Raw genomic sequence first — 24,354 nt, 5'->3', positions numbered from 1 at the left:
TTAGAAGATTTTTAAAAAATATTTTTCTGATTCTATTTTAAAGGCTTTGTCTGACTTTGTGCCTTCTAATAAAATTTTTAGGTCTTTTTTAAACTTCTTTTTTATTGAAGTTTCAAATGACCGACAACATACTGATTTATCCTTCTCTGATGATGTTTTTTCTCATTCAGAATTTTCTTCATCAGATATTGACACTAACAAATCTACTTTTTTATTAAAGTACATTTGTTCTTTGTTGAAAAGGTGTTGATTATTTTGGACAATAAGGTAACTAGTTCTTTTTCAAGACTAGCTAACACTATTTCTGCTTATTTATTCTTCTGTGTTTTCAGAGGTTTTTTTCCAATTCCTTATACTAGGGAATGGAATAGGCTGAGAATTTTCTTATATTCCTTCTTCAAAGGTTTTAAACTATTCTCTTTGCCGGCAGTTTAATTCAATTTGGAGGGTTCTCCAATTTATTGGGGTTATCTCTACTCCTACTAATTATGCTATTGTTTCTATAGCAAAATAGTATTTATTTTTCTTTAGATGGTTGTATCTTATTTATGGAAAATTATTTAGTTTCAGGTACCTTTCTTGGACCTGTGATTTATTTGGATGTTGCAATTGCTTCAGTTTTTCTGTTTACTTTAAGATCAAGTATCAGATTATGATTTATTTTAGCATTGTTAAAGGGACAACATTTACTAGACTAGGTGCTGTTGCATTTGTCTTGTTGTTTTGCATTTATTGATTATGCAAGTCCACTGTATTGTCTGGTCTTTTAACTGGACCATCATGCTAATAATTTCATTTGTATCTTCATTTTATTGAATATTTTCGCAAATGAGGTTTAATATATGTCTTTAGCTGTTTGAGCTAGAAGAATTTTGTGATTTCTAAAAATCCATATTTCTTTTGTTCCAAGATAATCAATTGTTTTATAATTGGATTCAATTGTTAACTGTTACTCTGGGCTTCAAGATTGAGTTCTAAGACTAAAACTTTAAGCTTATACTAATTTGGTTGTTCTTATTAAGGAATGAATTCCTGAATTCTTTCCCAAGTAACATGTTTTTAATTGGAATTTTTTTCAGTTTGAAATCAGCTCCCTTAAATTGCGATGTATGTGCCGTATTCCAGCTTGGCTGGCAAGGGGCAGGTTAAGACTTTTTTGAAATTTATTTGGTTCTATTCGGTCCAAATTTCTTTGATTTTATTCCAGTAAGGCTAACACTTTCTTTAAGTGTGTTTCGGTCCTATTTATTTTGGGTACTGTTGAAGCATGGCTGGTCACCCGTGGGGTTCAAGCGCTGCTCAGACCTGGAATCTTCTGGGGTATTTCTTCCAGTTCCATTTTTAGGAACTGGGTTTTGGAGTTTTTATTCAAACTATTCTGCCTGTTTTTGGTGTGATAGCATTATTTGTTTTCATTAGATACAATAAATGCATATTTTTTCTGTATTTATTCAGATTATTTTCTGAGGATGCGGAATCTCATATGATTCACTTTGTTCTTCAGGACATAGTTAGAGGATCTTTTTTTCAAAAGCTCTTGATTCCTCTCACAAGGGTCACCTTTTTTAGGTTTCCAGATAGTTTGTGTCACTGTCTTTGTCTCTTTTATCAGACAAGGGACAATTTTATTGGGTTCCGTCTGTCGGTACCTTTAGTCTCTATTATTTCCTTCAGTTGCTATATATGTATAGAAGTTTTAGGTCTTATGGCCACAGCATTGGATTCAATTCCCTTTGCTCATTTTCAATAGACAGAACCTTTCCAGTTGTTTATGCTGAATTATGGTGCAGGGATTCTAGGATTTCGCATTTTAAATCTTCAAATCCTGATATTTATCTCTCTTGATTTGGTGGTTAAGATCACCATCATTTAGTTCTCAACCTGGACCATGATCTCTACAGATGTGAGTCTTTTTGGTTGGGAGGCTGTCTGAGGATCTCTGTCAGCACAAGGGGTTTGGAAATCTCAGGAGGCGAGATTACCATATGATATTTTAGAACTCCGTGTTTTCTCAGAGTTTTTCAGTTAGTTTCTTTTTGAGGAAGAGACGTTTATTGTTTTTCAGACAATATCACAACTATGGTGTATGTCAATCATCAGGGTAGGACTATCAATCCTTAGGCTGTGACAGAAGTGTCTCGGATATTAGCTTAGGCTAAATCCAGCTCCTATCTAAATTCTGTGTTTTTTTCCCAGGTATAGATATTTGGGAAGCGGATTATCTCTGTTAATCAAGCTTTACATCCGGGAGAATGGTCTCTCATACCCAGATATGTTTTTCAATTTTTCAGATGTGAGCATTTCTAGAAATAGATCTGTTGGCATCTCATCTGAATAAAGAACTTCCCAGGGGCCTATTCAGGTCCGGGGATCCTCAGGCGGAAGTAGTGTATGCATTGACATTTCTTTGGAAATTATATTTTTGCCTATTTCTTTCCGCCTCTAGTTCTTCTTCCAAAATGATTTCCAAAATTCTTATGGAGTATTTGTTTGTTATGCTGGTGGCTCCAGCATGGCCTCTCAGGTTTTGGTATGCGGATTTCATTCGGATGGCCAGTTGCCAACCTTGGACACTTCCGTTTAAACCAGACCTTCTTTCTCAAGGCCCATTTTTTCCATCAGGATCTCAAATCATTAAATTTGAAGGGATGGAGATTGAACGCTTGGTTTCAGGCTTGTAAATCTGTCTCTAGAAAGATTTATTATTGAGTCTGGAAGACCTACTTTTCTTGGCATTCTTTTAAAATTCATAGAATTTTTTTTTTTATTTTTTTTTGGTTGGTTTGGATAAGGTTTTGTCTGCAGTTCTTTGTTAGGACAAATCTCTACTCTTTCTGTTCTTTTTTCACAGAAAGATTGCTAATCCTGATATTCATTGTTTTGTTCAGGCTTTGGTCCGTATCAAGCCTGTCATTAATTCAATTTCTCCTCTTTGGAGTCTCAATTTGGTGCTGAGGGCTGAGGGCTTGAAACTATGCATTTTCTGAACATTACATTACTTTCTTGGAAAAGTATTGTTCCTTTTGGTTATTTCTTCTGCTAGAAGAATTTTTGAGCTATCTGCTCTTTTTTGTGAATATCTTTTTCCGATTTTTCATCAGGATAAGGCAGTGTTACTTCCTGATAGTCATCATTTTTTTCAGGTTTTGATTCGTATCAAACCTGTCATTAAGCCAATTTTTTCTCCTTGGAGTCTTAATTGGGTTCTGAAGGTTTTTCAGGCTCTTCTATTTGAGCATATGCTTGCTCTGGACATTAATTATTTTCATGGAAAGTATTGTTCTTTTTGGACATCTCTTCAGCTAGAACAGCTTTTGAATTATCTGTTTCTTTCATGTAATTAGCAAGAGTCCATGAGCTAGTGACGTATGGGATATACATTCCTACCAGGAGGGGCAAAGTTTCCCAAACCTCAAAATGCCTATAAATACACCCCTCACCACACCCACAAATCAGTTTTACAAACTTTGCCTCCTATGGAGGTGGTGAAGTAAGTTTGTGCTAGATTCTACGTTGATATGCGCTCCGCAGCAGGTTGGAGCCCGGTTTTCCTCTCAGCGTGCAGTGAATGTCAGAGGGATGTGAGGAGAGTATTGCCTATTTGAATTCAATGATCTCCTTCTACGGGGTCTATTTCATAGGTTCTCTGTTATCGGTTGTAGAGATTCATCTCTTACCTCCCTTTTCAGATCGACGATATACTCTTATTTATATACCATTACCTCTGCTGATTTTCGTTTCAGTACTGGTTTGGCTTTCTACAACATGTAGATGAGTGTCCTGGGGTAAGTAAGTCTTATTTTCTGTGACACTCTAAGCTATGGTTGGGCACTTTTTTATAAAGTTCTAAATATGTGTATTCAAACATTTATTTGCCTTGACTCAGGATGTTCAACATTCCTTATTTCAGACAGTCAGTTTCATATTTGGGATAATGCATATGAATAAATCAATTTTTTTCTTACCTTAAAATTTGACTTTTTCCCTGTGGGCTGTTAGGCTCGTGGGGGCTGAAAATGCTTCATTTTATTGCGTCATTCTTGGCGTGGACTTTTTTGGCGCAAATTTTTTTTTCTGTTTCCGGTGTCATACGTGTCGCCGGAAGTTGCGTCATTTTTGATGTTCTTTTGCGCCAAAAGTGTCGGCGTTCCGGATGTGGCGTCATTTTTGGCGCCAAAAGCATTTAGGCGCCAAATAATGTGGGCGTCATTTTTGGTGCTAAAAAAATATGGGCGTCACTATTGTCTCCACATTATTTAAGTCTCATTATTTATTGCTTCTGGTTGCTAGAAGCTTGTTCACTGGCATTTTTTCGCATTCGTGAAACTGTCATTTAAGGAATTTGATCAATTTTGCTTTATATGTTGTTTTTTCTATTACATATTGCAAGATGTCCCACGTTGAAACTGAGTCAGAAGATACTTCTGGAAAATCGCTGCCTGGTGCTGGAGCTACCAAAGCTAAGTGTATCTGCTGTAAACCTATGGTATCTGTTCCTCCAGCTGTTGTTTGTACTGTTTGTCATGACAAACTTGTTAATGCAGATAATATTTCCTTTAGTACTGTTACATTACCTTTTGCTGTTCCGTCAACATCTAATACTCAGAGTGTTCCTGATAACATAAGAGATTTTGTTTCTAAATCCATTAAGAAGGCTATGTCTGTTATTCCTCCTTCTAGTAAACGTAAAAAGTCTTTTAAAACTTCTCATTTTTCAGATGAATTTTTAAATGAACATCATCATTCTGATTCTGATAATGGTACTTCTGGTTCAGAGGATTCTGTCTCAGAGGTTGATGCTGATAAATCTTCATATTTATTTAAAATGGAATTTATTCGTTCTTTACTTAAAGAAGTCCTAATTGCATTAGAAATTGAGGATTCTGGTCCTCTTGATACTAAATCTAAACGTTTAGATAAGGTTTTTAAATCTCCTGTAGTTATTCCAGAAGTTTTTCCTGTCCCTAGTGCTATTTCTGAAGTAATTTCCAGGGAATGGAATAATTTGGGTAATTAATTTACTCCTTCTAAACGTTTTAAGCAATTATATCCTGTGCCATCTGACAGATTAGAGTTTTGGGACAAAATCCCTAAGGTTGATGGGGCTGTCTCTACTCTTGCTAAGCGTACTACTATTCCTACGGCAGATGGTACTTCCTTTAAGGATCCTTTAGATAGGAAAATTGAATCCTTTCTAAGAAAAGCTTACTTGTGTTCAGGTAATCTTCTTAGACCTGCTATATCTTTAGCGGATGTTGCTGCAGCTTCAACTTTTTGGTTAGAAGCTTTAGCGCAACAAGTAACAGATCATAATTCTCATAGCATTATTCTTCTTCTTCAACATGCTAATAATTTTATTTGTGATGCCATCTTTGATATCATTAGAGTTGATGTCAGGTATATGTCTCTAGCTATTTTAGCTAGAAGAGCTTTATGGCTTAAAACATGGAATGCTGATATGTCTTCTAAGTCTACTCTGCTTTCCCTTTCTTTCCAGGGTAATAAATTGTTTGGTTCTCAGTTGATTCTATTATCTCAACTGTTACTGGAGGGAAAGGAACTTTTTTACCACAGGATAAAAAATCTAAAGGTAAATTTAGGTCTAATAATCGTTTTCGTTCCTTTCGTCACAATAAGGAACAAAAGCCTGATCCTTCACCCACAGGAGCGGTATCAGTTTGGAAACCATCTCCAGTCTGGAATAAATCCAAGCCTTTTAGAAAATCAAAGCCAGCTCCTAAGTCCACATGAAGGTGCGGCCCTCATTCCAGCTCAGCTGGTAGGGGGCAGATTACGTTTTTTCAAAGAAATTTGGATCAATTCCGTTCACAATCTTTGGATTCAGAACATTGTTTCAGAAGGGTACCGAATTGGCTTCAAGATAAGGCCTCCTGCAAAGAGATTTTTTCTTTCCCGTGTCCCAGTAAACCCAGCGAAGGCTCAAGCATTTCTGAAATGTGTTTCAGATCTGGAGTTGGCTGGAGTAATTATGCCAGTTCCAGTTCTGGAACAGGGACTGGGGTTTTATTCAAATCTCTTCATTGTACCAAAGAAGGAGAATTCCTTCAGACCAGTTCTGGATCTAAAAATATTGAATCGTTATGTAAGGATACCAACATTCAAAATGGTAACTGTAAGGACTATCCTGCCTTTTGTTCAGCAAGGGCATTATATGTCTACAATAGATTTACAGGATGCATATCTGCATATTCCGATTCATCCAGATCACTATCAGTTTCTGAGATTCTCTTTCCTAGACAAGCATTACCAGTTTGTGGCTCTGCCGTTTGGCCTAGCTACAGCTCCAAGAATTTTTACAAAAAGGTTCTCGGTGCCCTTCTGTCTGTAATCAGAGAACAGGGTATTATGGTATTTCCTTATTTGGACGATATCTTGGTACTTGCTCAGTCTTCACATTTAGCAGTATCTCATATGAATCGACTTGTGTTGTTTCTTCAACATCATGGTTGGAGGATCAATTTATCAAAAAGTTCATTGATTCCTCAGACACAGGTAACCTTTTTAGGTTTCCAGATAGATTCAGTGTCCATGACTCTATCTTTGACAGACAAGAGACGTCTAAAATTGATATCAGCTTGTCGAAACCTTCAGTCACAATCATTCCCTTCGGTAGCCTTATGCATGGAAATTCTAGGTCTTATGACTGCTGCATCGGACGCGATCCCCTTTGCTCGTTTTCACATGCGGCCTCTTCAGCTCTGTATGCTGAACCAGTGGTGCAGGGATTACACAAAGATATCTCAATTAATATCTTTAAAACCGATTGTACGACACTCTCTGACGTGGTGGACAGATCACCATCGTTTAGTTCAGGGGACTTCTTTTGTTCTTCCGACCTGGACTGTAATTTCAACAGATGCAAGTCTTACAGGTTGGGGAGCTGTGTGGGGGTCTCTGACAGCACAAGGGGTTTGGGAATCTCAGGAGGTGAGATTACCGATCAATATTTTGGAACTCCGTGCAATTTTCAGAGCTCTTCAGTCTTGGCCTCTTCTAAAGAGAGAATCGTTCATTTGTTTTCAGACAGACAATGTCACAACTGTGGCATACATCAATCATCAAGGAGGGACTCACAGTCCTCTGGCTATGAAAGAAGTATCTCGAATTCTGGTATGGGCGGAATCCAGCTCCTGTCTAGTTTCTGCGGTTCATATCCCAGGTATAGACAATTGGGAAGCGGATTATCTCAGTCGCCAAACGTTACATCCGGGCGAATGGTCTCTTCACCCAGAGGTATTTCTTCAGATTGTTCAAATGTGGGGACTTCCAGAAATAGATTTGATGGCCTCTCATCTAAACAAGAAACTTCCCAGGTATCTGTGCAGATCCAGGGATCCTCAAGCGGTAGCAGTGGATGCATTGTCACTTCCTTGGAAGTATCTGTCATATATTGACTCTCTATTACACTGTACCTTTAATTGGTTGTCTAGCTCCCTTTATAAGGAGCCTTTGTTCATGGCTTCATTGCTTGTAATTAAGATTCTCCTATTCAGTTTTGGAATTCTTTCAAGCCTCCTCCTTGTGGTTGTTCCTGTCTTCAGCATTCTGACAGCTTACGCTGATACCTGACCGCTCCGCCTCAGCACCGCCTCCTTCACTGAACGGACTTCGCGCTCAAACACACTAGTGCCGCTGCTGCAGCCTGAGGCTCCTCTCCCTCTCATCTCTGCGTGTAAGTACTTACCGCTTTGGATATCGAACTTAACATCAGATCTTCCTAATGACTTTCTTTGTACTCTGTTATTATATCTCACTTATTGGATTTGGAGTTAATTCAATCTGGAACATAAGACCAAGTTGTTTCATAAAATACTTCAAAGTACGCTAGCTGTATCAATTCTACCATCTTACGATAATATTATCTAAAGGGAAGTTTCTATCATCCTAGAGTGTATTAATCATTTGTTTTGTTGCCATACCATACTCTGCTTTAGTATACGATACTTCTTTATGACATTGCTAATATATCTATTCCAATATATTAGAATACCACACAGTAGTTCTGTGTTTGTTAAAGATAAACATCATACAACTACAAGGTGGTAAATTAAATCCTAGATGAATCATATGACTAAACAGAATTTTAGTTCAATGATTTGTTCAGGTACAAAACACTTTATTTCCTGAAATTGAATGAAACATATAAATTCTAATCTGCAAATTTGATCCTTTTGTTAAGCAGATTCAGTTTGAACTCTGACAGAATTACAAGCCATAAAAAGATGGATCAAGCAGAATTACCTTCACATGTCTATAATTTATCCCAGAGGGTTGATCAGCTCTCACAAGGGTTAAGACAACTTCAATTAGAGAATCAGACTTTAAAAGACATTCTTAAAGACACAGTAACTCCTAAACAGTTAACTGTGGATTCTACTAATGAGCCAAACGTATCACCACCAGAGAAATTTTTTGGTGACAGAAGTCAATTTCGAGACTTCAAAAACTCATGCTTATTACTCTTTACCCTAAGACCTAAAACTTATACCACAGACAAACAGAGAGTTCTAACAGTAATATCTTATCTTAGAGGAGAACCCAGAACATGGGCAAACTCCTATTTCGAGCAAAATGACCCAATTTTGGACAGACTGGAGGATTTTTTTCAAGCTATGGCACTTCTCTATGATGACCCATGCAAACAGATAACATCAGAAAATGCTATGAGAGCTCTTAGACAAGGGAAAAGGCCCGTGGAGGATTACATAGCAGAATTTAAGAGAGTGTCTAAGGATTCACAATGGAATAATATTTCATTGCGCAATCAATTTAGACTTGGGTTGTCAGATGCATTGAAGGATGAACTTTCACGAGTTGATATACCAGAAACTTTAGATAATCTGATGTCTTTATCCATCAATATAGATAGAAGGTTAAGGGAAAGAAAGAGAGAAAGGTTTAGTCAGGAAACAATAACAAAGAGAATAATTAATCCTATTAGTTCTCAACAGTATAAAACACCAGATGAACCTATGGAAATAGGTGTGATTAGGGGTCCTTTATCTATGGAAGAGAAAAGGAGAAGAAGGGACAACAATCTCTGCCTTTATTGTGCTGCAAAAGAACATGAGGTCAAGGAATGTCCTAACCTTTTGAAAACAAAGAAAGGTGAGAAACATAATATACCAAGATCTTTTGATATGAGAAGTGGTAATTCAACTTATTGTTTTTTACCTATTTCATTACAGTGGGGTTCAAAAAAGATTACTTTGAAGGCACTCATTGACTCCGGTGCAACAAGCAACTTCATTGATTATCATGTGGTGTGTAGACATGAGATACCAATAAAAGACATAAATCATCCTTATGTTTTAAGAGTTTTTGATGGTAGCCAAGCTTTAAATGGTTCAATCACACATCAAACACATAGGTTAGTTATGAGTACACAAGAAGGACATATTGAGAATATAACTTTTGACATCACACCTTCTCCTTTATTCCCAATTATTTTGGGGTTAAAGTGGTTACAACAACATCAACCAATTATAGATTGGTCCACAAATAAAATTCAATTTTCCTCTGATATTTGCAGAAATAGATGTCTGTCTAAGATCTGCATTATACAAGCAGATTCTGACAAAACATCTAACCATATACCAAAAATATATTCCTCTTTTCAAGATGTTTTTGACAAGAAGGAAGCAGAGTCATTGCCCCCTCATAGGGCTTTCGATTGTCCAATTGAATTGTTACCTGGTTCCCCAATTCCACATGGTCATATTTATCCCCTCTCTCAACCTGAACTCACACATCTTAAACAATATTTAGATGAAAATTTAAGAAAGGGGTTTATTAGACCATCCACCTCTGCAGCAGCAGCTGGAATGTTTTTTGTACGTAACAAAGATGGTACTCTCAGGCCAATCATTGATTACAGGCAATTAAACAAAGTTACAGTAAAGAACCGGTACCCCCTACCTTTAATTACAGAATTAATAGAAAGGTTGGGTAATGCAACAATTTTTACTAAGTTGGATTTAAGGGGAGCCTATAATTTGATTCGAATAAGAAAAGGAGATGAATGGCTCACAGCATTCCGTACTCGGTACGGATTGTACGAATACACTGTGATGCCATTCGGGCTCTGTAATGCCCCCGCGACATTCCAGTATTTTATAAATGAACTATTTAGAGATTTACTGGATGTCTGTATAATAATTTACCTGGATGATATTTTAATTTATTCAGAATCCTTAGAACAACATATCAAACATGTTACAACAGTTTTAACAAGACTCAGAGAGAATCAACTTTATGCTAAACCTGAAAAATGTATCTTCCACACACAAGATATTTCTTTTCTAGGTTACAAAATAACAGCTGAAGGTATCAACATGGAAGATACAAAAATATCAGCTATAACAGGTTGGCCAAGACCAACCACTGTAAAGGAATTACAAAGTTTTTTAGGATTTTCAAACTTCTACCGAAAATTTATTAATAATTTCTCACATATTGTCAAACCATTGACAAGACTCACAGGTAAACATGTACCTTTCAATTGGAGTACAGAAGCACAACAAGCATTCGATACTTTGAAACGTAGTTTTACTACAGCACCCATACTTCAATTCCCAGACCCCAATAAGCAGTTTGTACTTGAGGTGGATGCCTCTGAGTGTGCTTTAGGGGCTATTTTATCTCAAAGGAAGAGTCTGTTAGATCCTATGCATCCTGTAGCATATTTTTCAAGATCTCTGTCTCCAGCGGAAATTAATTATCCTATTGGAGAAAAGGAGCTCCTATCCATAAAATCTGCTTTTGAAAATTGGAGACACTTACTCGAGGGGACTGAGACACCAATTTTGGTTATTACAGACCACAAAAATTTAGAATATTTACAAACTAATCGGACTTTATCATCTAGACAGCTCAGATGGAGTTTGTTTTTCTCCAGGTTTAATTTCCACATTCAATATAGACCTGGTTCAAGGAATGGAAAAGCAGACGCTTTATCAAGACAGAAATTGCCAGATAATAAAAAATCTTCACCTACTACTATTCTACCAATTGGACATTTCATATCTTGTACTTTGAGTTCTGAACAAGAAAAAGAATATTCACAGGGAGGTAATTGCAACCCAGAAAGATTCAACCTTACGAAAGGTTCAGATGGGTTGTACTATTTCGGGAATTTATTGTACATACCTCCATCTTTACAAGGAAGTATTTTAAAACAAAACCATGATTCGATTCTAAATGGTCATCCGGGTGTTCAAAATACCTATCATCTACTAAAAAGGAAATACTGGTGGCCCAAAATGTGGAAATCAGTTGAGGAATATGTTCACACCTGTACAACTTGTGTTCAACATAAAAAGTAACATAAAAGGCCATATGGGTATTTGATGTCCTTACCCATTCCGGAACGTCCATGGAAGGAAGTCGCAATGGACTTCATTGTAGAGTTACCAACATCAAAAAATTTCACCACAATTTTAGTGGTAATTGACCTTTTTACTAAAATGGCACATTTTCTACCTATACAATCGTTACCTACTGCCTCACAAACAGCTGAGTTATTTCTGAACCATATAGTGAGATTACACGGTCTTCCAACTAGTGTTTTAACTGACCGTGGAAGTCAATTTACTTCGAAGTTCTGGCATTCACTTTGTCAAAGGTTGAATATTACAAGAAAATTAACCACTTCTTATCATCCACAAACTAATGGACAGTGCGAACGTACCAATCAGGCATTGGAACAATATTTGAGAATTCATTGTTCTCAACAACAAGAGAAGTGGGCAGATTTTCTAGCAACTGCTGAATTTGCCTATAACAATACTAAGAATACCTCCACTCAGTTGACTCCGTTCTTCGCAAATTACGGATTTAATCCGGAATATGAATTTCATGATAACATTCATGTACCATGTCCTGTAGTTAATGACTTGATTAACTCAATTGCACAATCTTTTAACCTTTTAAAAGAAAATATCCGAAAGGCACAATCCCAACAACAACATTATTACAACCTACGACGGCGACCAGCACCTAACTATAAAGTTGGAGAATTAGTATGGTTATCCACCCATCATTTGAAAATTCCGGCTACTAAAGCAAAGTTTAACCAATTATATGTTGGTCCATTTCCGATTACTAAAATTATTAATTCTAATGCAGTAACCCTGCAGTTACCTGAGAAATTCCGTATACATCCTTCATTTCACGTCTCACTGTTGAAACCGTACACACCTGTTCGGTCACAACCAGTCCCTTTGACTGTACCACCTGATACTTCATCATCGGAGGTGGATTATGAGGTCTCTGACATACTAGACTCAAGAGTGTATCGTGGGGACTTACAGTATCTTATTCGCTGGTCTGGTTATTCACCAGATGAGGACTCTTGGGAATCTGCTTCACAGGTCTCTGCCCCCCGCTTGGTGAAACTTTTCCATAGACGATATCCGGATAGACCCTCTTTTTGAAAACCTGGAGGTTTTCCTTGGGTGGGGGACCTGTCATATATTGACTCTCTATTACACTGTACCTTTAATTGGTTGTCTAGCTCCCTTTATAAGGAGCCTTTGTTCATGGCTTCATTGCTTGTAATTAAGATTCTCCTATTCAGTTTTGGAATTCTTTCAAGCCTCCTCCTTGTGGTTGTTCCTGTCTTCAGCATTCTGACAGCTTACGCTGACACCTGACCGCTCCGCCTCAGCACCGCCTCCTTCACTGAACGGACTTCGCGCTCAAACACACTAGTGCCGCTGCTGCAGCCTGAGGCTCCTCTCCCTCTCATCTCTGCGTTTAAGTACTTACCGCTTTGGATATCGAACTTAACATCAGATCTTCCTAATGACTTTCTTTGTACTCTGTTATTATATCTCACTTATTGGATTTGGAGTTAATTCAATCTGGAACATAAGACCAAGTTGTTTCATAAAATACTTCAAAGTACGCTAGCTGTATCAATTCTACCATCTTACGATAATATTATCTAAAGGGAAGTTTCTATCATCCTAGAGTGTATTAATCATTTGTTTTGTTGCCATACCATACTCTGCTTTAGTATACGATACTTCTTTATGACATTGCTAATATATCTATTCCAATATATTAGAATACCACACAGTAGTTCTGTGTTTGTTAAAGATAAACATCATACAACTACAAGGTGGTAAATTAAATCCTAGATGAATCATATGACTAAACAGAATTTTAGTTCAATGATTTGTTCAGGTACAAAACACTTTATTTCCTGAAATTGAATGAAACATATAAATTCTAATCTGCAAATTTGATCCTTTTGTTAAGCAGATTCAGTTTGAACTCTGACAGTATCATCCTGCCTATATCTTTCCGCCTCTAGTTCTTCTTCCAAGAGTAATCTCCAAGATTCTGAAGGAATGCTCATTTGTTCTGCTGGTAGCTCCAGCATAGCCTCACAGGTTTTGGTATGCGGATCTTGTCCGGATGGCCTCTTGCCAACCGTGGACTCTTCCGTTAAGGCCAGACCTTCTGTCGCAAGGTCCTTTTTTCCATCAGGATCTCAAATCCTTAAATTTAAAGGTATGGAGATTGAATGCTTGATTCTTAGTCAAAGAGGTTTCTCTGACTGTGATTAATACTATGTTACAGGCTCGTAAATCTGTATCTAGGGAGATATATTATAGAGTCTGGAAGACTTATATTTCTTGGTGTCTTTCTCATCATTTTTCCTGGCATTCTTTTAGAATTCCGAGAATTTTACAGTTTCTTCAGGATGGTTTGGATAAAGGTTTGTCTGCAAGTTCCTTGAAAGGACAAATCTCTGCTCTTTCTGTTCTTTTTCACAGAAAGATTGCTAATCTTCCTGATATTCATTGTTTTGTACAAGCTTTGGTTCGTATAAAACCTGTCATTAAGTCAATTTCTCCTCCTTGGAGTTTGAATTTGGTTCTGAGGGCTCTTCAAGCTCCTCCGTTTGAACCTATGCATTCATTGGACATTAAATTACTTTCTTGGAAAGTTTTGTTCCTTTTGGCCATCTCTTCTGCCAGAAGAGTTTCTGAATTATCTGCTCTTTCTTGTGAGTCTCCTTTTCTGATTTTTCACCAGGATAAGGCGGTGTTGCGAACTTCTTTTAAATTTTTACCTAAGGTTGTGAATTCCAACAACATTAGTAGAGAAATTGTGGTTCCTTCATTATGTCCTAATCCTAAGAATTCTAAGGAGAAATCATTGCATTCTTTGGATGTAGTTAGAGCTTTGAAATATTATGTTGAAGCTACTAAGAATTTCCGAAAGACTTCTAGTCTATTTGTTATCTTTTCCGGTTCTAGGAAAGGTCAGAAGGCCTCTGCCATTTCTTTGGCATCTTGGTTGAAATCTTTAATTCATCATGCTTATGTCGAGTCGGGTAAAACTCCGCCTCAAAGGATTACAGCTCATTCTACTAGGTCAGTTTCTACTTTCTGGGCATTTAGGAATGAAGCTTCGGTTGATCAGATTTGCAAAGCAGCAACTTGGTCTTCTTTGCATACTTTTACTAAATTCTACCATTTTGATGTGTTTTCTTCTTCTGAAGCTGTCTTTGGTAGAAAAGTACTTCAGGCAGCTGTTTCAGTTTGAATCTTCTGCTTATATTTTCAGTTTTTTTCTTTATAAGATTTAAACTTTATTTTTGGGTGTGGATTTTTTTCAGCGGAATTGGCTGTCTTTATTTTATCCCTCCCTCTCTAGTGACTCTTGCGTGGAAGATCCACATCTTGGGTAGTCATTATCCCATACGTCACTAGCTCATGGACTCTTGCTAATTACATGAAAGAAAACATAATTTATGTAAGAACTTACCTGATAAATTCATTTCTTTCATATTAGCAAGAGTCCATGAGGCCCACCCTTTTTGTGGTGGTTATGATTTTTTTGTATAAAGCACAATTATTCCAATTCCTTATATTTATGCTTCGCACTTTTTTCTTATCACCCCACTTCTTGGCTATTCGTTAAACTGATTTGTGGGTGTGGTGAGGGGTGTATTTATAGGCATTTTGAGGTTTGGGAAACTTTGCCCCTCCTGGTAGGAATGTATATCCCATACGTCACTAGCTCATGGACTCTTGCTAATATGAAAGAAATGAATTTATCAGGTAAGTTCTTACATAAATTATGTTTTTTTCTTGTGAATCTCTTTTTTCTGATTTTTTTCATCTGGAAAAGCTGGTTTTTGCTGTCCTCATTTCAATTCTTACCTAAAGTTGTAAATTCTAACAAACATTAGGAAGGAATTATTGTTTTCCTAAGACTTCTTTGGTGAGATTCTTACTTTCTATGTTGAAGCTATTCAGATTTCAGATAGACTTCTAGTCTATTTTTTTATCTTTTCTGGTTTTAGGGAGGTCAAAAGCTTCTGCCATTTATTTGGCATCTTGCTTAAACTTTTGATTCATCATGCTTATTTGGAGTCGGGTGGATTCCCGCCTTGGAGGATTATGGCTCATTCTACTAGGTAAGTTTCTACTTCCTGGGCTTTTTAAAGAATGAAGCTTCTGTTGATCAGATTTGCAAAGCAATGACTTGGTCTTCTTTGCATATTTTTACTATGTTCTACCATTTTGATGTTTTCTCTTCTTAGAAGCAGTTTTGATAGAATGGTACTTCAGGCAGCTATCTCAATTTGATTCTACTGCTTATAATTTCAGTTTTTTTCATTATAAAAATTGAAACTTTTTGGATTTGGGTAGTGGATTCATTTTTCAGTGGAATTGGCTGTCTTTATTTTATCCCTCCCTCTCTAGTGACTCTTGCGTGGAAGTTCCACATCTTGGGTATTTATTATCCCATACGTCACTAGCTCATGGACTCTTGCTAATTACATGAAAGAAAACATAATTTATGTAAGAACTTACCTGATAAATTAATTTCTTTCATATTAGCAAGAGTCCATGAGGCCCACCCTTTTTTGTGGTGGTTATGATTTTTTTGTATAAAGCACAATTATTCCAATTCCTTATTTTTTTGATGCTTTCGCTCTTTTCTTATCACCCCACTTCTTGGCTATTCGTTAAACAGAATTGTGGGTGTGGTGAGGGGTGTATTTATAGGCATTTTAAGGTTTGGGAAACTTTGCCCCTCCTGGTAGGAATGTATATCCCATACGTCACTAGCTCATGGACTCTTGCTAATATGAAAGAAATTAATTTATCAGGTAAGTTCTTACATAAATTATGTTTTTTTCAGTAGACAATTAAATACAAATTGTATTTTCCCCTTATAGTTTCTACCACCTGTTTTATTGTAAATGATCATGGAACATGTTCTAGGCCTAAGGATTAATATATATATGTATGTATGTATATATATATATATATATATATATATATATATATATATATATATATATATATATATATATATAAGAATTGATGCATGTATAGACAGGCTTAAAGATAGAATTGCAAATGTATTATAGTTTTATTTTGTAGTTTTTATAGGGTCATTTTCTTGGTATAAATATTATAAAATAGTCATCCTACGTAATACATATGGAAAGTATCAATTTGTTTTATCAAATTTTCCGCATTAGCAGATTGGATAGATGTTACTTATTATTTGTTGCTTGGCTGACAAACTCAAGATGTTAAAGCAAATTAATTTTGTGATTTCAGCTAATACTGTGACTAAATATTTAAAGGCATCTGCCTCCCAACCACACTCTGTGAGTTGCTTGAAGTATTTCTTCTACAAGATACGACGAGTCCACGGATTTCATCCTTACGTGTGGGATATTATCCTCCTGCTAACAGGAAGTGGCAAAGAGCACCACAGCAGAGCTGTATATATAGCTCCTCCCTTCCCCTCCACCTCCAGTCATTCTCTTTGTCTGTGTTATACTAGGAAGAGATAAAGTGAGGTGTTATTTTCTTCAATCAAGAAGTTTTTTATTTTAAATGGTACCGGTGTGTACTATTTTCCTCAGAGGGTTATAGAAGAAGATTTCTGCCCTGAGGTTGATGATCTTAGCAGCTGTAACTAAGATCCACGCTGGTTCCCATAAGACTTCTGAAGGTAACATAAGGACATCTTCAGTGTGGAGAACGGTTTCATGCTACAAGCAGCATTAAGGTATGTGCAGCCCTTTATTTCTGAGGAGACTTGGTATATCAGAACTGGCTGGCATTTATTTCCCTGTAAGGGAATGGGGTAAGCAGTAGACCTGTTATACAGAGGGGTGTTACTGGAGTCTCTTGTTTTTATTTTTCTAAGTGACATAAGGGCATGATATGACACTCTGGGAGAGGCATAAAGGCAGTAAACGATAAGGCAGTAAAACGATTGAGGTGTTTTTTTATTGAATAACCAGCATGGCTTGCTGGGATATGTTTGGGGTGTTTTTTTGTGTTCCACTTAGCTTGTGTGCAAAACCGCTTCTCCATGCGGTTGTGTTTGGGCCTACTCCGACATCGGCCATAAGGGGCGGGACTTTCAGATGCGCACTTCCTTCTGACAGAGAAGCAGCAAGCAGTAACTCCGGTTGCTCCTGGACAGTGGTTCTCTGGTCCGGAGTGTTGGCTAATCATTCCAAAGTACCCTGGGGGCAGGTAGGCGCTGCAGCAGAGCTGTGGCAAGGTGCAGAGGGTGTTTTTGTGTGGCCTATTTTGGCGCGCTCAGATGCGCATTTTCTTCAGGCTAGGCAGCAGCAAGCAGTAACTCCGGTGGCTCCTGGACTGTGCAAGCTGGTCTGAAGTGTTGGAAAGTTATTTCAAAGTACCCTGGGGGCAGGTAGGCGCCACAGCAGAGCTGTGGCGAGGTGCAGAGGGTATTTTTGTCTATAAATTGGCTAAATGTTGATATTAGTACTTTAGAGCCTTATTTCTGCCCTTGCTTCAGAGTGCAGTAATTTTTGGATAAACCAACGATCTTAGGTTAAATTTTGAGATAACGTAACATTATTTGATCATTTTGAAAAAATTGTTCACTTTTTCTTTTCTTAAAGGCACAGTACACGTTTTTTCTAAAGTTTATTTTATGCAATAAATAAGTGTTTAAACGACTTTTGTGCTATTACTAGTCTGTTCAACATGTCTGACATTGAGGATTCTCATTGTTCTATGTGTTTATAAGCTATTGTGCAACCCCCTCTAACATTGTGTAACTCTTGTACTGAAAGGGCCTTACAATGTAAAAAGCATATTTTAAATAAAGTGTGCCTAAGGATGATTCTCAGTCTGAAGAGAATCAGGATATGCCATCCAATTCTCCCCAAGTGTCACAACCTTTAACGCCCACACAAGCGACGCAAAGTAACATAGTAACATAGTAACATAGTAGATAAGGTTGAAAAAAGACTGAAGTCCATCGAGTTCAACCTATACAAATCTAAAATACTTACAAAAAGCTCCAGTTAAGCTTAAATAACCCCATTAAAATGTGACCCATTTAATACTAGCAATCATATCCATGAATTTTGTTTATATACAGAAATTTATCCAGACTATTTTTAAATGTATCTATGGTATTGGCATTCACTACCTCCTTTGGTAATGAGTTCCACAATTTTATTGCTCTTACAGTGAAAAAACGTTTCCGTTGCAGGAGATTAAATCTCCTTTCCTCCAACCTTAAATTATGACCTCTTGTCAGAACCAATTTTCTTGGAATAAAAAGAGCTTCTGCCATCTCTGTATATGGGCCTTGAATATATTTATATAAAGTAATCATGTCACCTCTCAAGCGCCTTTTTTCTAAAGAGAACAGACCCAGTTTGACTAGCCTCTCCTCATAGGTTAATTTCTCCAATCCCCTTATTAGCTTTGTGGCCCTTCTCTGAACTTTTTCTAGTTCTGCAATATCTTTTTTAGCAATCAGTCCCCAGAACTGCACTCCAAACTCAAGGTGAGGTCTTACCAGGGCTTTATATAATGACAGAATTATGCTTTCCTCCCTTGAATCAATGCCTCTTTTAATACATGCTAGTATCTTATTAGCTTTTGAAGCCGCTGCCCTGCATTGTGCACTCATCTTTAGCTTGTTATCTATTACTACTCCCAAATCCCTTTCCTCCTGTGTTTGGCTAAGTCTTGTCCCATTTAAAAAATACATAGCCTGCTTATTTTTACTTCCAAAATGTAGAACCTTACATTTTTCCGTATTAAATCTCATTTTCCATTCACTTGCCCATAGTTCTAATTTTAGCAAATCCCTTTGCAAAGAGAGTTCATCCTGCTCTGACCTAATGACCTTACTTAACTTAGTATCATCTGCAAAAATAAAGATGTCGCTATTTAATCCTTGCTCCAAGTCATTTATAAAAATATTAAAAAGAACAGGGCCCAGTACTGATCCCTGGGGGACGCCACTGATTACCTTTGTCCAATCTGAGTATGATCCATTTACTGCTACTCGTTGCTCCCTATCTTTTATCCAGTTATTTATCCATGAGCTAACATTTTCAGCTATTCCCAGTCCCTTAATTGTGTGCATTAATCTCTCATGTGGCACTGTATCAAATGCCTTTGCAAAATCTAAGTATATCACATCAACTGATTCCCCTTTATCTATATTTTTACTTACTTCCTCGTAGAATCTAATTAGATTAGTTTGACATGATCTATTTCTCCTAAAGCCATGCTGATTAGAACTCATAATCTTGTTTACACGAATATGCTCATCAATATAATCCCTTATAATCCCTTCAAATATCTTCCCCACTATTGATGTCAGACTAACTGGTCTATAGCTTCCTGGATCATCCCTGCTTCCCTTTTTGAAGAGTGGCACCACATCAGCTTTACGCCAATCCTGGGGTACCATGCCTGAGGATAATGAGTCTTGAAAAATTAAGAGTAAAGGTTTGTCTATAACAGTGCTAAGTTCACTTAACACCCTTGGGTGTATTCCATCTGGGCCTGGAGTTTTATTTACCTTAATATTTTTTAGTTTTTTCCTGATATCCTCTAAACAAAACCCAGTTAGTGGTATGGACTGGCATGTTCTATTCTGTTCCAAAGTATCATTCAATGGTTCCTCTCTTGTGTATACTGAAGAAAAAAACTGGTTTAGTACCTCAGCCTTCTCCCTGTCATTATTTATCATGCTACCCTCCACACATTTTAATGTACCTATATTATCCTTCTTAGATTTTTTGCTATTTATGTACTTAAAGAACCTTTTAGGGTTAGACTTAGAATCCTTGGCAATTAATTTTTCATTTTCAATTTTGGCTAATTTGATTGCTTTTTTGCATGCTTTGTTACATTCCTTATACATATTGTATGCTGAGTCTGTACTATTTTCTTTTAATAATTTAAATGCCCTACGTTTTTTCCTAATTTCTTTTAACACATTTTTATTTAGCCATAACGGCTTAGTTTTTTTATTTTTATTTTTATAACCATATGGTATGTATTGATATGTATATTTATTTAACAAATTTTTAAATATTATCCATTTATCCTCTGTATTTTTATTAGAAAATACATTGTCCCAATTTATATTATTTAATGATTTCCTTAAATCGTTGAATTTTGCTTTCTTGAAATTAAAAGTCTTAGTTAAGCCTTTAAAACACTGCATATGAAAAGAGATTTTAAATGTGACCATGTTATGATCACTGTTACCCAAATGTTCTTTAACTTCTATGTTTGATATTATATCTGTATTGTTTGATAGCACTAAATCCAATATAGCTTTACTTCTAGTTGGCTCCTCTATTAATTGTGACAAGAAGTTATCCCTGAGAACATTTAAAAATCTATCCCCCTTAGCTGAATTACTAGTTTCATTGGCCCAGTTTATATCAGGGTAGTTAAAATCTCCCATAATTACAGCACTGTTATTAGCAGCCTTACCTATTTGGATAAGTAGTTGAGTTTCCTCCGGGTCACTAATGTTGGGAGGCTTGTAGCATGTTCCTAGTAATATTTTTTTAGGATTTTTCCCCCCACTCTTTATTTCAACCCACAGGGTCTCTACATTGTCACTTGTATCATAAATATCTTCCCTTATTGTAGGTTTAAGGTCAGGTTTAATATACATGCAGATTCCTCCACCCCTTTTATTATTCCTGTCCCTCCTAAATAATGTATACCCCTCTAAGTTAACTACCCAGTCATGTGAATCATCCCACCAAGTTTCAGTTATACTGATAACATCATAGTCCTCTTCTGCAACTAAGAGCGTCAGCTCCCCCATTTTACCTGTCATGCTTCTTGCATTTGTTGTCATACATTTAATTTTCATGTGCTTTCTGCTGCTACTTGGTGTACTTTCCTCTATAATGTGACATTTCTTAAGTCATCCCTTCCTTGAGATATTAAGGGAGTGACATATTCAGACACTGATCTCTCTGTTCTATTTTGTTCTAATTGACCCTCCCCCCCCTTTGCCTAGTTTAAAAGGTTCTCTAAATGTGCTACCATCCTTTCCCCCAACACACCTGCACCCATGTCATTCAGGTACAATCCATCCTTACTGTACAATTTGTACCCTAGTGAAAAATCAGCCCAGTGTTCTAAAAAGTCAAACCCCTCATTTTTACACCATGTTTTTAGCCATGAATTAACAGACCTTAGCTCCTTCTGCCTTACTGAGTTAACACACGGCACTAGTAATATCTCAGAAAATATTACTTTGGAGGTCCTTGCTTTAAGCTTGCTACCTAACTCCCTGAAGTCATTTTTTAGGACTCTCCATCTCCCACTGATTTCTTCATTAGTACCAATATGCACCATGACTGCAGGATCAGACCCGCATCCCTCTAACAATCTTCTAGTGCGTCTAATTCTTTTACTCTTCAGAAGATGGCTGGAGTTATGTCAACTACCCTTACAGAGGTATTGTCTAAATTACCAGTGTTGCAAGGTAAACGCAGTAGGTCAGGTATTGATGTAAATACTGAATCCTCTGATGCTTTATTAGCTATTTCTGACGTTCCCTCACAGTGCTCTGAGTTGGGGATCAGGGAATTACTGTCTGAGGGTGAAATTTCTGATTCAGGAAATGTTTTATCTCAGACAGATTCTGATGCTATGTCATTTAAATTTAAGCTTGAACACCTCCGCCTGTTACTTAGGGAGGTTTTAGCGACTCTGGATGATTGTGACCCTATTGTGATTCCTCCAGAGAAATTGTGTAAAATGGATAAATATTTGGAAGTACCTACTTACACTGATGTTTTTCTGGTTCCTAAGAGAATTTCTGAAATTATTAGAAAGGAATGGGATAGACCAGGTATGCCGTTTTCTCCCCCTCCTAATTTTAAGAAAATGTTTCCCATATCAGATACCATTCGGGACTCATAGCAAACGGTCCCTAAGGTAGAGGGAGCTATATCTACCCTAGCTAAGCGTACTACTATACCCATTGAGGATAGTTGTGCTTTCAAAGACCCTATGGATAAGAAATTAGAGGGTCTACTAAAGAAATTATTAGCTAATCAGGGGTTTCTTTTACAACCTACGGCTTGCATTGTTCCAGTAACTACTGCAGCAGCTTTTTGGTTTGAGGCTCTAGAAGAGTCTCTTAAGGTTGAGACTCCATTAGATGACATCTTAGATAGAATTAAGGCTCTCAAGCTAGCTAATTCTTTTATTACTAATGCCGCTTTTCAAATTGCTAAATTAGCGGCAAAAAATGCAAGATTTGCTATTTTAGCACATAGAGCATTAGACCTAATCAGAACTGGAATAAGGGTAAACAATCCAAAAAGCCCGCTGCTGCTCCTAAGACAGCATGAAGGGACGGCCCCCAATCCGGGACTGGATCTAGTAGGGGGCAGACTCTCTTTCTTTGCTCAGGCTTGGGCAAGAGATGTTCAGGATCCCTGGGCACTAGAAATAGTGACCCACGGTTATCAATTGGAGTTCAAGGACTTTCTCCTAAGAGGGAGATTTCATCTTTCAAAGTTATCTGCAAACCAGATAAAAAGAGAGGCGTTCTTATGCTGTGTAAAAGACCTTTCTACTACGGGAGTAATTTGTCCAGTTCCAAAATTGGAACAGGGACAGGGGTTTTGCTCAAACCTATTTGTGGTTCCCAAAAAAGAGGGAACGTTCAGACCCATCTTAGATCTCAAGTGTCTAAACAAATTTCTAAGAGTTCCATCATTCAAGATGGAGACAATTCGAACAATTTTACCAATGATCCAGGAGGGTCAATATATGACTACCGTGGATTTAAAGAATGCTTACCTTCATATTCCAATCCACAAGGATCATCACCGGTTTCTAAGGTTTGCCTTCTTGGACAAACATTATCAGTTCGTGGCTCTTCCTTTCGGGTTGGCCACAGCACCCAGAATCTTCGCAAAGGTTCTAGGGTCTCTTTTGGTGGTTCTCAGACCGTGAGGAATAGCGGTGGCGCCTTATCTGGACGATATTCTGATTCAGGCATCAACATATCATCTGACAAAATCTCACACGGACACAGTTTTGTCTTTTCTGAGAACTCACGGCTGCAAGGTGAACATAGAGAAGAGTTCACTTGTCCCACAGACAAGGGTTCCTTTCTTTGGAACTCTGATAGACTCGGTAGCCATGAAAATATTTCTGACGGAGGTCAGAAAATCAAAGATTCTAAATACTTGCCGAGCACTTTAGTCCATTCCTCGGCCATCAGTGGCTCAGTGTATGGAGGTAATTGGATTAATGGTAGCGGCAATGGACATTGTTCCGTTTGCTCGCTTTCATCTCAGACCACTGCAACTGTGCATGCTCGGACAGTGGAATGGGGATTATGCAGATTTATCTCCTCAGATAAATCTGGATCAAGAGACCAGAAACTCTCTTCTTTGGTGGTTGTTGCTGGATCATCTCTCCCAGGGGACTTGTTTCCGCAGACCCTTATGGGTGATAGTGACAATGGACGCCAGCCTTCTGGGCTGGGGTGCAGTCTGGAATTCCCTGAAGGCTCAGGGTGTTTGGAGTCTCTACTTCCAATCAATATTCTGGAACTGAGAGCAATATTCAATGTGCTTCAGGCATGGCCTCAGTTGGCTTCGGCCAAATTCGATTCCAGTTGGACAACATCACGACTGTGGCCTATATCAATCATCAGGGGGGAACAAAGAGTTCCTTAGCGATGAGAGAGGTATCAAAGATAATCTGTTGGGCAGAGGCCCACTCTTGTCATCTGTCAGCAATCTACATCCCAGAAGTAGATAACTGGGAAGCGGATTTTCAACAGACTTTTCATCCGGGGGAGTGGGAACTCCACCTGGAGGTATTTGCCTCATTGATTCTCCGATGGAGCAGACCAGAATTGGATCTGATGGCATCTCGACAGAATGCCAAGCTTCCAAGATACGGATCCCAGTCAAGGGATCCTCGGGCCGAACTGATGGATGCCTTGGCAGTGCCTTGATTGTTCAGCTTAGCTTATGTGTTTGCACCGTTTCCTCTTCTTCCA

This window comes from Bombina bombina, chromosome 2 (genome assembly GCF_027579735.1).
Source record: "Bombina bombina isolate aBomBom1 chromosome 2, aBomBom1.pri, whole genome shotgun sequence".
Taxonomy (NCBI): Eukaryota; Metazoa; Chordata; class Amphibia; order Anura; family Bombinatoridae; genus Bombina; species Bombina bombina.
Note: the sequence above shows the minus strand (reverse complement) of the source record.